Raw genomic sequence first — 15,947 nt, forward strand, 5'->3', positions numbered from 1 at the left:
TCAGGAGAGGTCTGCTGTGCCATGTGGGTCACCTCTGGGCTTGGGATCAACTTACACTGAAGCTGCTGTGGCTAGCTTGCAGTCCTGTGCTTTAACCCACTGAACCACCAGGGAGGGCCAGTTTTTAAATGTTTTGAGAAGCCTCTATACAGCTTTCCATAAGCACTCAGCCAATTTGCAAAGGCTACCTTCTAACTAATATTCTCTTGCACATATTTTTTGAAACAAGGTCATCTCTTGGACTTCTTTATAATTACTGGTTTTTATAATGTGCAGGAAAAACTTCCATTTTTCATTTTAAGAATTTGTTGTTGGAAGAAGGCTGTGAGTAGGAAGCATGTTCTTCAAAGAACATGAGACACTGGGTAGTGTATAAATTTTAGATACATAAAGCATAGAGAAGATGGAGCTAGTATCAGCAAACGGGGCCCCATTACTTGTCAATGGGTCAAAGTTGCCTGTAGGATGGGAAACTGAAGGCAACTTTATTCCAAAGTAGTTGCCTCCTGTAGTGTATGGGTTTCAGGAGAATCATCTTCCTTCACATATCACCAGAGGCAGTTCATGTAATAGTTGAGGAATCATAAAAATGGTGAGAAATAGGGTTCATGATGTATTGTCAGAGAAGACAACTTCTGTGTAAGTACAAAGCATCACTGTTGGGACTTGAGGTACTTGATAGCACATATGACTACTCTCAAATAAAACCTAAAAATAATCCAGTATGTGGGATGTAACTTTGTAGGTGTCTGTGACAATAAACGAAGAGCCAGAAATAAGACTGGGGGTATAGGGTGTTGCTTAGCAATACAAATGAAAATGGGATTAAAATAGTGTTCTTGAGCGGAGAAAAAGTTGTTTACTAGGAGTAAAGCACAGAGGAAACTGATTTTTCAACTTTCTATTATATGAACTTAAGTTGTGGGCTCATCATTGGCACTAGGAACATCAGAAGAACTCCTTTTGTCTTCTAAATTTATTTTCCTAAAGATGAAGTGTATATCCTTATTAGATAGGACAGAACCAAAATATGTATACAAATTACTGTGATGTAGAGTCCAGTGACATGAGTAAATATATCACAATGTGAGGGGAAAATGTGCTGGTTATATGAAAATGTTTTTCTTTTAATGAGTATATGATTAACACTATCCTGTCAATTTGACAGCTACAGAGGTTAAGGTTAAAGAAAACTTGACTTGTCACAGCCTCAGTGGGAGTAGAACTAGAATAGAACTAGGATTTATGTGTACAAAATTTTGACACTGCATTTCAATAGATTGCTCAAGATGAGTGTTTTGAGGGCATAGTCTGGGGTGTGGTGGCATGTGAATCTGTACGTTGGGAAATTTTCTGGTAGAAAATTGTCTTTTGAGTTGGTTTTAAGAACTGCAGGGATGAAGGGTCTAGACAAGATAAGTACTAAAGTATGGCTGTCTTAATGGTAGTTGAAATCTTACTGTCACTCGGGTTTTCAAAAGTTAACTAGATGGCAGGTAACTTGGATGTAACCATCTCATCTGAATGGTTTCCTAATGTTTAAAAAAAATGTTCTACTAGATTCTTGGTACATATTTGTTGATGTAAATGGAGCTGCCACTCAGAACTTAAGGGAAATGCTGAACATGAGGTTTTATAGTGAGCATACTTAGAGTTAAGAAGTGAGTTTGACATCGAGTAAAACTGACAGGAATGGCCTTACACAACTCAGTTTGGTTTGTTGTATTACCAGCCAAAAAAGCACATCTGGAAAGTAAGATGACAGAGCCCCTCAAAGAACAAGACACTCCATTGTGACTCAGACAATATCATGTTAAAGTCATGAGGCAAGTTTCCAGTGAACAGAAGACTTGATTAAGACCATCTTTTTACCAGATTTAGAAGTAGATTTATTGGAAAATTTGTTCAATAGCTAAACTAATAAATGACACCAAGTGTCAGGCAATAAAACTATAGAAAAATATAAAACATAAAAGGACTCTTGAAATTTTTTTCTGAGAGAGCAATCTGTGCTTTTGGAAACATACCAAAACAACAGAAGAAGGAATGATTTAAAGGAGGAAGAGGGAGATGGATTTCAGTGATTGTTTTTGGAGGGAGATTTATTACAGCTCAAATTTCTGTGCTTTCCTCTGTGTCATTAGAAGGAAACCGGTCTACATATGAATAAGAAACTAAACTGTAACACAGATAACCCTATCTCCTAAAAGTTGAGTATAGTTGGAAAAGGTATGTCATGTTAAGTACAGATGTATTAGAATCCTAGGTCTGCCTTAACAAAGATCTGTAACTTTGGTATGAAATCAAGGTGTCAGCAGAACCTTATTCTAAAGACTCCAGGGGACAATTTTTCCTTGCATTTTCTATCTTCTCGTACTAGTCAGCAATCCTTACTGTTGCTCGATTAGTCGATGCATTACTCTCATCAAATGACAGCTACCTTTTGTGCTTTCACATCACCTCCCCACCATGTGCATCCAAATCTGTTCCTAAAGTTTTTTTCTCCCTTTCTGTTCTTTGATGCCCTTTGGTGAGTAAGGGGAAAAATTTCAGTATATTCAGTGGTTATTGTGGTGCCTATTACACTGTTAAGTTCTTGAGTAATGTCTACAAAACTATACTGAAATACTACTTTGGAAACTTTTTTTTTTTCTGGAGGAGATGGTGGAGCAGAGCTGTGGAGGCGAAAGCTGTGAGTTAGTATAGTATACACCATCTTTATCTTTTAGGGTTGTAATTTCACAACCCTTATTGCAAATGCATTTTACATACCATGACCATCACCAAAGTCCCAGTGATCTTCCCCATAGTCCACAGGGCCCCTCCCTTCTGATTCCATTCCCTGCCTTTCTCTTCTGGTAGACCTTGATGTCTAAGCACAGTACTAGGCTATCTATGGCTTTCCCCCCTTTTATATATGTATATATGTGTATGTGTATATATACATATGTATACATGTGTGTGTATATATATATTCCACATTAGTGAAATCATCAGGTACTTGTCTTCCTCATGTTTTTTCTTTTTGAAAACATCCTTGTTTATTTTTTCACAATGTAGGATTTCTCTCTTCAGATGCAGTCACCATAATTTTTATACCACCAAAGTACCTGAAGTTCTCTAACACACTCCACTGTACTTATCTTCCTGCCTCTCCTCTCTTCCCCAAGCCCCTCCTGAGTATCTCAGATTTACAACCAGCTTTCAAGGGTCAGTCTTAGAGTTTGTCCTTCTCGGATACTTTGTTGTCTCTATATAGGTGAAACATCTGGTGTTTAGCTTTCATCTTCTGTCTCACTTAGAATAATCCCCTCCATTTCTATCCATGTTGCCTCATGGCAATGAGTTTATCTTCTCTGATCACTGAGTAGTTTTCCATTGTGTATATGTGCCACATCTTTTTCTTCCACTCACTTGTTATGGGGCATTTATATTGGCTCCCTAGCAGTGGAATTGATGGGTCATATGGTAGATACATTTTTAATCTGAGGAACCACCACCTTTCTTTCCATAGGGCCTAGACCAATTTACATTCCCACTAACAATGTAGTGAGGCTCCTTTTACTCCACCTTTGTCAGTACTTGGTGTGCCCTTATCACAGGTGTGAGGTGGTATTTTTTTTTTTAATATTTATTCATACAGAACAGGGGTACAAGCCAAATGTGCAGGGGAGTCAGAGTCTTCACCAGAGAGAGTGTGGAGAGCAGAACAGGCAGATTGACGAAGTACACTCAGGGGAGCTGCGGGCGGGTCAGGAGAGGTCTGCCACACCATGAGGTCACCTCCTGGGCTGAGATCAAATGTGCACTGAAGCGGTTGCAGCAAGCTTGCAGTGCTGCATCCTAACCTGTTGCGCCACCAGGGAGGACCTATGGGGTGATATCTTAATGTGGTTTTAATTTGCATTTCCCTGACGATGTGTTGGTGAGTCTTTTTTCATGTCTGTTGGCCATCTGCATATCTTCTTTGAAGAAGTGCCTTTTTAGTTCTTCTGCCTGTTTTTTGATTGAGTTGTATAGTTTGAAATCAGGAAGTATGATACCTCCATTTCCTCCCATTTTAGCAAGGAGGCTTTGACTTTTTTTTTGGCTCTATATCAATTTCAGTAATCTTTGTTCTATTTCTTTGAAGAATGCCACTGGGATTCTTCACTGGGATTACACTGAATCTACAAATTGCTTTGGATAGGATGGCCATTTTGACAATGTTGATTCTTTCAATCCATGAGTATCTTTCCATGTCTTTGTATCTTCTATTTTTCTTAGAAATGCCTTATAATTTTCCTTGTAAAGCTCCATCACTTCCTTTGTTAGGTTTGTTCCCATGTAATTATTTTTTTGAGGTGATAATATAAATAGGGTGGCTTTCTTAATTCTTCTTTTAGTTCATTATTTGTATGTAGGAAGGCAACTGTTTGTTTTGTATCCTGTCTCTTCGGTGAACTGACATGTCATTTCCGTTAATATTCCTATGGAGTTTTTAGGGGTTCTCTATATTATCATATCATCTGTAAATTTTCTTATTTCTCTTAAAAAAAAAAAGCCTGCCTCTTCCATCCATGGTGTTGCAAATATAGGTTTCATCTTTTTAAAAAACTTACAGCTGAGTAATATTCCCTTGTATATTCCACATCTTCTTTATGCACTAATCATATACATTATACACTTACATTGTTTCCATATATATATATATATATATATATATATATATATTTACTCATACAGAACTGGGGTACAGGCCAGAGATGCGGAGGGTGAGAGGATTCACCAGAGACAGAGTGGGGAGCAGAACAGGCATATCGATGAAGTACACTGCTGAGGAGAGCAGCGGGCGGGTCAGGAGTGATCTGCCATGCCATGTGGTCACCTCCGGGGCAGGCGGGGATCAAACTCATGTGGAAGTGGCTTAAGCTTCTTTGTGCTGTGCTTTAACCCGCTGTGCCACCAGGGAGAGCCCTATTTCCATATTTTCAATGTTTAAAGGAACCTCATAATGTTTTCATAGGGGCTGGACTAGTCTAACCAAAAATGTGCAAGGATTTCTTCCCCCACCTAACACTTTTTTTCTGTTCTTTTTGATACAAGTCATTCTCATGGGTATGACATTATATTTCGTTGTGGTTTTGATATGCATTTATCTGATATGTGATAAGACTTCATGTGCCTATTTGTCTTTGGAGAAGCATTTATTTAGCATTTTTGCCCATTTTTGGGGGGTTTACTTATTTTCTTATTTTTGATTATCCTATTTGCTATAGAGGTTGCACCTGTATATATAGATATATATAATATCTCTATCTATCTATCTATATATATATATATTCAAACTAGTTTCTTATAGCAATCATGTTTCATTCCATCCTTATGAATAGTCTTTCAGTTTTTGATAATAGACATCCTTGTTGTGATGTCCCATTTTGGTTTTAATTTGCATATCCTCTTTTACTGGTAATATTGAATAGTTTTTCAAATACTTCTACTTACCCCACAAAAATGTACATTCAAGAAATATAGTAAATATATATATAGATTGCAATTTTGTAAGTATATATACTTACTATGTGTAAGTAAATATATGTGGCATTGAGAAGATCAACCCCTCTACCTATCCCCCACTTATCTGCAGCCAGTTCAAAGTAATGGGGAACAAATAGAATTAGGTTTTAGGGAATTAGCATAATTCAAAAAACAGGATCTAAGAGCAAGTTTGCTTTATTCTGTCTTATTTGCATCTGAATATTTTAAGCTGATTGAAATTTTATAAGGGCATTGATAATAGTGCAAGATGAAAGTTATTTTAAAATGCATCAAGCATTATCAAAGCATGACTTTCTAGGTAAGCTTGGTGAAAAAAATAATGCAATTAACAAAGAAATGATAGTGAATCAAGTCATGTTTCTCAACCTTCTCTTATAATAAGGAAGGCAAGACCAAATGCAGGTTAAAGGGAGCAAATCACTTCACAAAATCATCAGTAATTATGTAATTAAAATTAATGTGCATGATAAATTGCTACATGATTAGAAAGATTTAAGAACTTTAAGTTAGTCAGGGGATAGGTTGCTTTATTCAAGATGACTTAGGTGCCTATTAGAGACTTCTCAGCTTTAAGTTCTTCAGCAGGGTCATAAACAAGAGTATAGAATAACTATTACAGTTTTTGCCAAGTAAACTATACAAAAAAATGAAGCATAATTGTTGTAGTATAAAAAATGCTAGGAAGATGCTTCCTATAATTTGAGATAAACATTGAATAGGTGCAGTGAAACTAAAGTTGATATGGACCATACATTTTAATAAAAAATTAGATTATAATGAATTAGAATTAGGAAGTGCTTCTGTTGATAAGAAAAACTATTTTATATAGACAGAGTATATAATAACATCATAATTCTAAAATGTCAATATTATTTCTTAATATTTTTTATTCTGTGTATACTTCATAACTTTTAAGCAAAGTCTATGCAATCATCCAAATAGGTTAGTCTTGCAAAATCACACACTTAACTATGTTATAATATCCTCTATCATATAAGAGTAGTAACAGTAGCTACTTCTATATTAATAGATTAGTTATGACTTACTTATAGCAGCTGGTGCTGTTTCTTTGCATTGACTGTTTGAAGTATTAAAAGGCAAAGTAGGCCCTCCCTGGTGGCGCAGTGGGTTAAAGCACAACACTGAGAAGCTAAAGCCACTTCCGCATGAGTTTAATTCCCGCCTGCCCCGGAGGAGACCACATGGCGTGGCAGACCTCTCCTGACCCGCCCGCTGCTCCCCTCAGCAGTGTACTTCATCAATCTGCCTGTTCTGCTCCCCACTCTGTCTCTGGTGAAGTCTCTCGCTGCCCCTGCACCTGTGGCCTGTACCCCAGTCTGTATGCATAAATAAATAAATCTTTAAAAAAAAAAAGGCAAAGTAGCAATTTTTTTTAATTTATTTATTTATGCATACAGAACTGGGGTACAGGCCAGAGTTACAGGGGCAGTGAGAAGATTCACCAGAGACAGAGTGGGGGACAGAACAGGAAAATCAACGAAGGGAGCAGCGGACGGGTCAGGAGAGGTCTTCCGCGCCATGTTTTTACCTCCCGGGCAGGCGGGAATCGAACTCATGAAGAAGTGGCTTTCGATTCTTAGTGCTGCGCTTTAACCCACTGCGCCACCAAGGTGGGCCAGCAAAGTAGCAATTTTTATATAAAATATACAGTGCTTTCCTCTCAACAAACATGACACCTGCAAAAGCTGATTGCCTGGGACCTCCCTATTCGTGCAACGTGTTAAGTTACACAATGAAGCTATAGGCAGCCACTGCAGTATAAGTTCAATCTACTGCCAGGGAGGTGACCCACATGGTACAGCAGACCTCTACTGCTTTGCTCACTGCTACCCTCAGCAGTGTGTTTCAGTTGACCTGCCTGTTCTGTTCCCTACTCTGTCTCTGGTGTCTTCTCACCCCACTCCACTTTTAGCCTGTACCCCAGTTCTTATATGTATAAATAAGTAAATCCTAAAAACAAACAAACAAACAAAAAACTGCTTGCCTATCTAGTCTCCTTTTCTTTTTTGAATGAGTGGTTTAAGCCAGTTTTTATTAATATTTATTTATTCATACAGAACTGGGGTACGGGCCAGAGATGCGGAGGGTGAGAGAACCTACCAGAGACAGAGTGGGGAGCAGAACAGGGAGATAGATGAAGTACACTGCTGAGGGGAGCAGCGGGTGGGTCAGGAGAGGTCTGCCGCACCATGTGGATCACCCCGGGGCAGGCGGGGATAGAACTCAAGTGGAAGTGGTTTAAGCTTCTTAGTGCTGTGCTTTAACCTGCTGCGCCACCAGGGAGGGCCCATAAGCCAGGGTTTTTAATAATAATTTTCACCATTCTTAGTAGTTGTACTGTTTCACTGTGTCTATGCTATTACTAGAAGCAATTCATACTCAGTGCAATCCCTGTAACACTTTAATGACATTTTAAACAGTAATAAAACAGTCCCAAAACTTGTGTGGAGCAACAAAAGACTTGAATAGCTAAAAGCAATACGGAGGAAAAGGAAAATTTGGAACCCTTACATTTGTTTATTTTAAGCTGTATTTGAAATATGTTACAAAAGTACAGTAGTTAAAACACTGATATAATAAGAGAATTGACCCCTTATATATGATCATCCAAAATGTGATAAAGAAGCCAAAAATATTCAGTGGGGGAAGGAAGAAATGAATTTATTCAATAAATTCTGATAACCACATACAGTACCCTGGTCTTACACCAGACACAAATTAACTACAGTGTATTAAGAATTGATCACTATACCTGACACCCTAAAATTAGAAGATAGTGCTCTTTTGATATCAATTTTGGCAATGACTTCTTGGGATCTGACTCAAAAAGCAAAGCTAACAAAAGCAAAGTAAAAAATTGGGCTACATAAAAGTTTGTACACAGCACAGGAAGTTCTCTAAAAAAGTGAAAAAGTAGCCTGAAAGAAAGAAAATATTTGTAAATTATATCTGCTAAAGGGTTAATGGCTAAAATACATATAGAACTCTAGTAAAAACCAAGCACTTTATTAAAAAGTTCAAACTAACTAAAAACACATTTCATAACAAAGTACATGAGAAGATGTTTGACATTATTCAACACCAGGACATTATTTAGCACAGAAATATGCAAATCAAAACCACATTAAGATATCACACCTAGTAAAATGACTATAGAAAACTGAGTTTCCTTAAAATTTAAAAGCAGAAGTACTGATCCAATCGTAATCCAAATATCCCACTTTTATTTATCTGAAGGAAATTACTATCTTGAAGAAATAACTGCTTCCTTCTGCTCATTGTAACCTTATTCACAGCAAAGACAAGGAAATGTGCTAAGCGTCTGTTGATGGATGAATGAATACATCTGGTATGTGTTTGTGTATCCACATGTAATTATATATATACATATAGACACATGGTGGAAAAATATACATGGATAAAAAAGAAACCCCTTGTCATTTATGCTAATATAGATGAAACTTGAGAACATTATATTAAATGGAATAAGTCAGAGAAAGATAAATAATATTATCACTTTAATATGCTGTCTAAATTCACAGACTAAATGGTTGTTAGGGGTTTAAGGTGGGTGAAATGAGTGATGAGGCAGTTTAAAAAAAATATATATATATATATGTTCTAGGGATATAATACTTTATACAGAGACTGTAAGTAATGGCCTATTTGATAACTGCTGAGAGACTAGATCTCAAGTTACCTCAAAATAGCGACTGTGTAAGGAGATGGATATTAACTTACTTTGTGACCTGCTGTAATTATTCTACAAATATATATGTGTTTCAAATCTCAGAGTTGTATACATAAAAACAGTAAGATGGTATGTTATCTATATCATACTAAAACAAGAGTGGGGGGAAAATTCATAGAGGTGAGGTGAGCCCAGACTGAATGGAAGATGTGTAGTTTGAAAACAAAGGACTCAGAAAATGGGTTTTCGTATGACAGCAGATGAGATCAAATATTCTAAATTGGGATTTTCCTTTAAGCCTTTCAATTCGTGAAGTTTCATATTGTAAGAGGAGCTCCCACAAAAACACAGCTTTCATTAGTTCATCTCTCTCCATTATGCACCCTTTCTAAATGTTTATTTCCACAGCTTTGAATAATAATTTGCAATGTAAGACTGTCTTTGGATCTTTGGATTGGGCATTGCAGTTAGATAAGTCTTCAAATGAAGCTGTCCAACCTCCTCTATAGCTCTCATAGAGGTTGGTAATGGTAATGCATGAACTTGGGCAACATTAAGAACATGCATGAAAAGAAAGTCCATTTTAAGCCCATTAGTTTCCAATAGTTAATTTTCTCTGGATCTACTTCTGTCTTAGAATTGCCATGTGCCTTAATAACAGAAGTTGGAAAAGAAACTAACTTGTTTTCTTTTCTGAGTTGAGCTGAAATCTTGGAAATAACTAATAAGACTTCTGAGATTAACTTTATCCTTCCTCCTCATTGGAAAACTTGAATAGGTGGTAAGAAATGACTCTAGTGGGAGTGCTTTAATCTCTTCTCCATGGCTGCTATTGGATGACCTTTGCTACTTACTATTTCTAGAGCCACTCAAACCTCTCATGTCTCATCCTGCATCACCAAATGTTATCCTTACTGACATATCCACTTGTAGTGACAGAAGGTGAAGGTCAAGGATTTGTCTAGTTTCTCTACTGTTAAGGTTTGTCTCCCTATTTTGCCTTGATTGAATTTTGAGACCCTAACCTTTAACTGCTTAAAGAAAACCCAAAAAACTTCACTTCAGTGATGGATCTAGAGCAAGTAACAAATGGCTTCAAGAGTTTATTTGTACAATCCCAGCTCTCCTGGTAATTTGGCTTTCCTTCTTGCTGACGGCTTATTGAGGATTCATCATTCTATTTTTTTTCACATGCTATCAACAGAAATTCTTGTGGAAATTTAAGTTTGTTGTCATTGGACTTAGAAATATGCTGTAGTTACTCCTTTACTTGGAAGCATTATGCTTATTTTTTATTCAGGGTTTCGTTTTAGATCCTGATATAAAGTGACTGCTCTTTAAATTGTCTTTTTATAAACTGAAATCTTGGTATCTGTCATGTTGGTTGTAATTAAAGCAGTATTGCTATTTATGTTTGTCTTGTTCTACTGACTTTTCAGAGTGATAGGTTTCTCTTAAATGTCAATAGCCAAATGTTTATCCTGGGATGGACAAACCATCAATCTTTACCCAATTTGTGTCTTTTTACTAGCCCACTGTAAAGACTGATTGTTAAGTTAATTTCCTCATTTTCAAGGTATTTATCACTAAGTTCTTTGGAATAATAGGATTCAATTTAAATATATTATTCTGAGTATCATAAGGAAATATTTTGCCTTTGTAGCCTCCAAAAGTACAAAGATCTGAATGTGTTAGAATGCTGATTGTACAGCTTTATGATCATTCCCAAAGAAGCCTTTTCTTTGGCTTTTACCTTGGGATTACTCTTGTAAATTTCACCACCTTTGGCATTAATCCTCGATTTTCAGAAGCATGGCACTTTTCCTTAAGAATTTAGAACACTTGGCCCTCCCTGGTGGCGCAGTGGGTTAAAGTACAGCACTGAGAAGCTAAAGCCACTTCCACATGAGTTCCATTCCCACCTGCCCCGGAGGTGACCACATGGCGTGGCAGACCTCTACTGACCCACCTGCTGCTCCCCTCAGCAGTGTACTTCGTAGATCTGCCTGTTCTGCTCCCCACTCTGTCTCTGGTGAAGCCTCTCACCGCCCTGAGCCTCTGGCCTGTACCCCATTTCTGTATGAACAAATAAATAAATCTTTAAAAGAAAGAATTTAGAACACTTGATGCTTTTTATTTCACAGTAAAAGGCTTCTGAAAGTCTTTATTTCAGAGCAACTGTTTTACTACTAAAAGCAGAGTTCATACCTCAGACTTAATAATAAGGCTTTGTTTGAAGAAGTTTCATAATTGGTTCAGCTTTGTACTACATTGCCTTCCTTTGCTCCAGATAACGTTTGATGCCAAAGACCTTGGAACTATGGGCTGTCTGAGAATCCAGAACAAATTGAGGTTGTGGTTTGGCAGCTGTCCTTGTCATACTTCAGGCTGCCTACCAACAGGTAGTCAGGAAATTAGTAACAATTTTTTAAAAACAGGAATCTTCTTCCTACCCAATCATACAGAATAGCAATGGGGTAGTAATTAAGATGCCAGGGTTTTAGTTGAATATTGTGATATGATGCTTGAATAAATTGGTACTTCAGTGGGCCTCAATATCTTTATTGTTTAATGAAGAGTTGAGTTCTGTTACTGTTTCCAGATAGGAAGTATTGAATCCCTCATGTCCTGTGGAGTCTTAAAATTTTGAAACTGTGTCTTTGCTTTTATATGAATCTTAGAAAAATTTCCCATCTTTTAGCAAACTAATAGATACACATAAGTTTTTTCACATAAATAGGTAAAATTGACCTTGTTTTCACATGAATATTTCAGGGAGTTTGATGAAAAAGGCCTGGATGGCATTTGGGGCCTTCTGAAGTATCAAAAAGTAAGTAAGGTTATTGAGAGAGAATAATAATTATTCTGCCTAAAATCTTTGTCCAGGCCATTTAAAGTGGTGATGGCCAGAGCGTTGGTGGTATAATGGTTAGCATAGCTGCCTTCCACTGAAAGTGGTGATGAAGGTAGGACCAAGGGTAGAACTTTGTGACTCTAACAGAAGGGGAAGGTACTCCTGAGAGGATTTCCAGGATGCATTTCCTTTCTGGAAGTGGTTGGAAAGTTGGGAAAAATGGATGATTTTAAAGTCAGGGGTCTTCCAGGCAGCTAGTGACTACCAATGCATGATGATGATACAATTTAATTAGGAAGAAAAAATATGAACGACTAAGTCAAGCAAACATGGTGACAAATTTTTCTACAAATTTAGCAAAGATAAAAAATTGATCTAATTTGTTGATATTTTTCTAGAAGAATATTGTACTTAGAGGTTAGGGTAAAAAGATCGTGTAGAGGGTAAAAGAGTTAAAGGATTGTGTTATTAAGAGACAAGGCAATTAGTTTTTTTGGAGGTTGACCTTTTGCTCTGCTAGGTAGAATCTCCCAGATATTTCTGAGAGGTATCATTTCATAGAGGAAAACTATCTGGAATACTTTACTAACAGTAGAGCTCTGTAGCCCCGGATGTGAGTCAACATATCTGGAATGTATGGTTGAGAGGGCATTCACCAATGGTTGTTGTGGGACATAGAACCCAAGAATTTCTTTCCAGATTATACCTGTTCATGAGCCTCTCACTGTACAGCATTGTTCTCCACCTCTTTTTTCTGTTGTCTTTTGTATTAATATCTTTAAAATCATAGTAATGGAAGAATAATGAGGTCCTTTTAAGTATAGTAGTAGCCTATATGGATGTCTCAGCTCACAGTACCTATTATAATTACCCATGCTCCTTTTGCTTCAACTCTCATTCCTATTAATCCTCATTCTGAGACTCCACTTATACAAGACTAGCCCTGAAAGCCTAGAAGATCAAGGTAAAATCTTTACATTCTTTTTCTTAAGTAATAATGGTGTTATAACAAAAGATTTGGCAGCTCTCTGCCTGCCTCGACCTATACAGGTGCCTTTTTCTTTCTCCTAGGCTAATACTCTAGTTTCATTTGGATGTGACTGTGCAATTTTCCCTAAATAATTTCTTCTATAGACTTTCCTTTCTCCATTATATGTTCTTAGGGGCTAGTTGTCTTTGATATTTTGTATGTATAGATGTTTTTACAGTAACATTATTTCACTATTCCCTTCCATTGCTTATTAGGTATATATGCTGAAGTATGTACTGGAAAAATGGTCACAAGGCCATTTGTTTCATATACTAATTGGTGAGAAAAATAGAAGGAATGGGTGGGAGAATTTCTAATTTCTTCTTAGATTTATTTATTTGTGCATACAGAACTGGAGTAGAGGCCAGAGGTGCAGGGGTTATGAAAAGGATTCACCAGAGACAGTGGGGAGCGGAACAGGCCACCTGATGAAGTACACTGCCAAAGGGAGCAGCGGGCATGTCAGGAGAGGTCTGCTGTGCCATGTGGGTCACCCCCAGTGTGTGGATCAAACTCATGTGGATGTGGCTTTAGCTTCTTAGTGCTGTGCTTTAACCCAGTGCACCACCAGGGATGGCCCCTCTTCTTCTTTTTTTTTTTTTAAATTTATTTATTTATGCATAAAGAACTGGGGCACAAGTCAGAATTGCAGGGGAAGTGAGAGGATTCACCAGAGACAGAGTGGGGTCAGAATAGGCAGACAGGTGAAGTACACTGCTGAGGGGAACAGCAGGCAATACAGGAGAGGTCTGCTACACCAAGTGGATCACCTCTGGGGCAGAGAATCAAACTCATACTGAAGTAGCCTCACTAGCTTGCAGTGCTGCGTCCTAACCCATTGTGCTACCAGGGAGGGAGGGCCTTCTAATTTCTTAACATGTGTTTTAGTATTTAAATTTTGATGACAATTTACCAAATAAAAAATTTTTCATATTATATAAAATAGTTTGGAAAAATTTAAAATGTGCAAAAGACATAGAACAAATGTCATTTAATTCCTAATGCAGAGATGAACAAAACTAATGTTTGACGCAGTTCATACTGTGTAAGTACTGGACAGACATTCATTCATAAACATGTAGCACCATTACTTAAAATGATTAGAAAATTAACCTTAATGTATGGGTAAAAAAGTATTGAATGATATGAACTAAAAGATCTTTGCCAACACTATGCCCTGATCCAGCTCTTTGTATGCAATGTTTGTTTTTTTTTCTTTATTTTTGGATGGTTTCTATTTTTCTGGTAGCTACTTCTTATGTCATTCTTCATTTTGTGCATGTTTCTATCTCAGTTGTAATCCCCATGGGTCTCCCATCACTAATTCACCCGTGTACCATCACCATCGTCCAGTGCACTCTTCCCATCCCAGTTCTGCTCCCATTCCTGCTCCCACCCCCATAAAATATCTCTGGTTTATAGTTGTTCATTGTTTTCATTTTTACTCTATGACATTTGTTTCTGCTGAAAGTTATCTTAAACATATATCCTAAGTTCCTTGTTAGATTAATCATAGAACTGTCCACTTCTATAAGTCTACTGATTTTTCTTTACTCTTCAATTTGGGTTCCCCAGAACCACAATGGCTGGTTTTCCAGAAGCTCTAGGGCACCATTCAGGCATAGGCATCTTAGTTTTGAATAGTTATTGCTATAAAGTGTCTGGAAGGGAAGGCACTACTATGTAAATTACACAAATATACTGTTAGGCTAATAATAGATAAGATTGATACATTTTGTATAGTATGTTTTTCAACCTTAAGTATTTTGTCTGTCTAATTTTAAGCCTGAACAGACAATACAATATTGTTCTAGAAATGTAGACTATGTTACTAAACCACTAGTAGGTTCTAAATCATGTTGCATTTCAGTTTGCTTCATGTTTTGACCATAGTCTTTTTGTTCTGCTTTTCTTCCCTGAAGTTTTTAATTTTAAATTTTATGGTGAAAACTCATCACTAAGTCTTAAGTATTTAACATTTTTCTTAAAGAGTTCTTTTAATTTGTTCCAGTTAGAAGTTGTTCATTGTTCCAGCCTCCACCCACCCACCCTAGCCCTCTCCCCTTCCCAGAGTCTGTGGTGGATATAACTTCTTGCTTTCTGGTGATGTCCAAAGCTTTATGGATTGTATACCTTCCCTAATTCTGAAATACTGTTTTTGTGGAATACATCAGTTAATTTTGTGAGAAAATGTGTATAGCAGATACCTTTGAGTTTTAATTGTCTGAATTTTTATTTCAAAATAAGCAAAATTATAGTCAAAAGTATTACTACTTATGTAGAAAACCTGATCTTTCTTAAGTTGTCAACATACTTTTAAAAAGTATCTCTTCCTTTTAATCCTGGGTATGTATTCCATGCTGCCAGCTTCTTTTAAACAATATAAATTATTACCACAATTTTAATGCTTTCTTAGTAGGTCACTAAGTGATATCAATAGAAATTTCAATTGTTCAAAAAACTTAATAAGACAATTCTATAAAGAACATATTTGTCCTTAATTACTTAATGACAGCAAAATCTTACAGGTATATTTATTTCTATATCCAGCCTGTATCTTCTGTATACTTTAAGTATGCTAACTTAATTATAATAACCCTAGAAGGTTGTTACTGTTATTATTCCTATTTTATATGTTAGCATCCTCTTCATAATTAAAGAAACTGACAACCAGGTTAAGTGACTTATACAAGTTCAAACAGTTTGTAAATGACACTTGGGATTTTGAGACACTTAAACATTTGAGAATTTTTGTTTCTTGCTTTTACTTCCTCGGAATAAATCCTTAGAGATGGGACTGAGGGATCACAAAC

Source organism: Condylura cristata, unplaced genomic scaffold (genome assembly GCF_000260355.1).
Source record: "Condylura cristata isolate star-nosed mole 26May11 unplaced genomic scaffold, ConCri1.0 scaffold00023, whole genome shotgun sequence".
Classification (NCBI taxonomy): domain Eukaryota; kingdom Metazoa; phylum Chordata; class Mammalia; order Eulipotyphla; family Talpidae; genus Condylura; species Condylura cristata.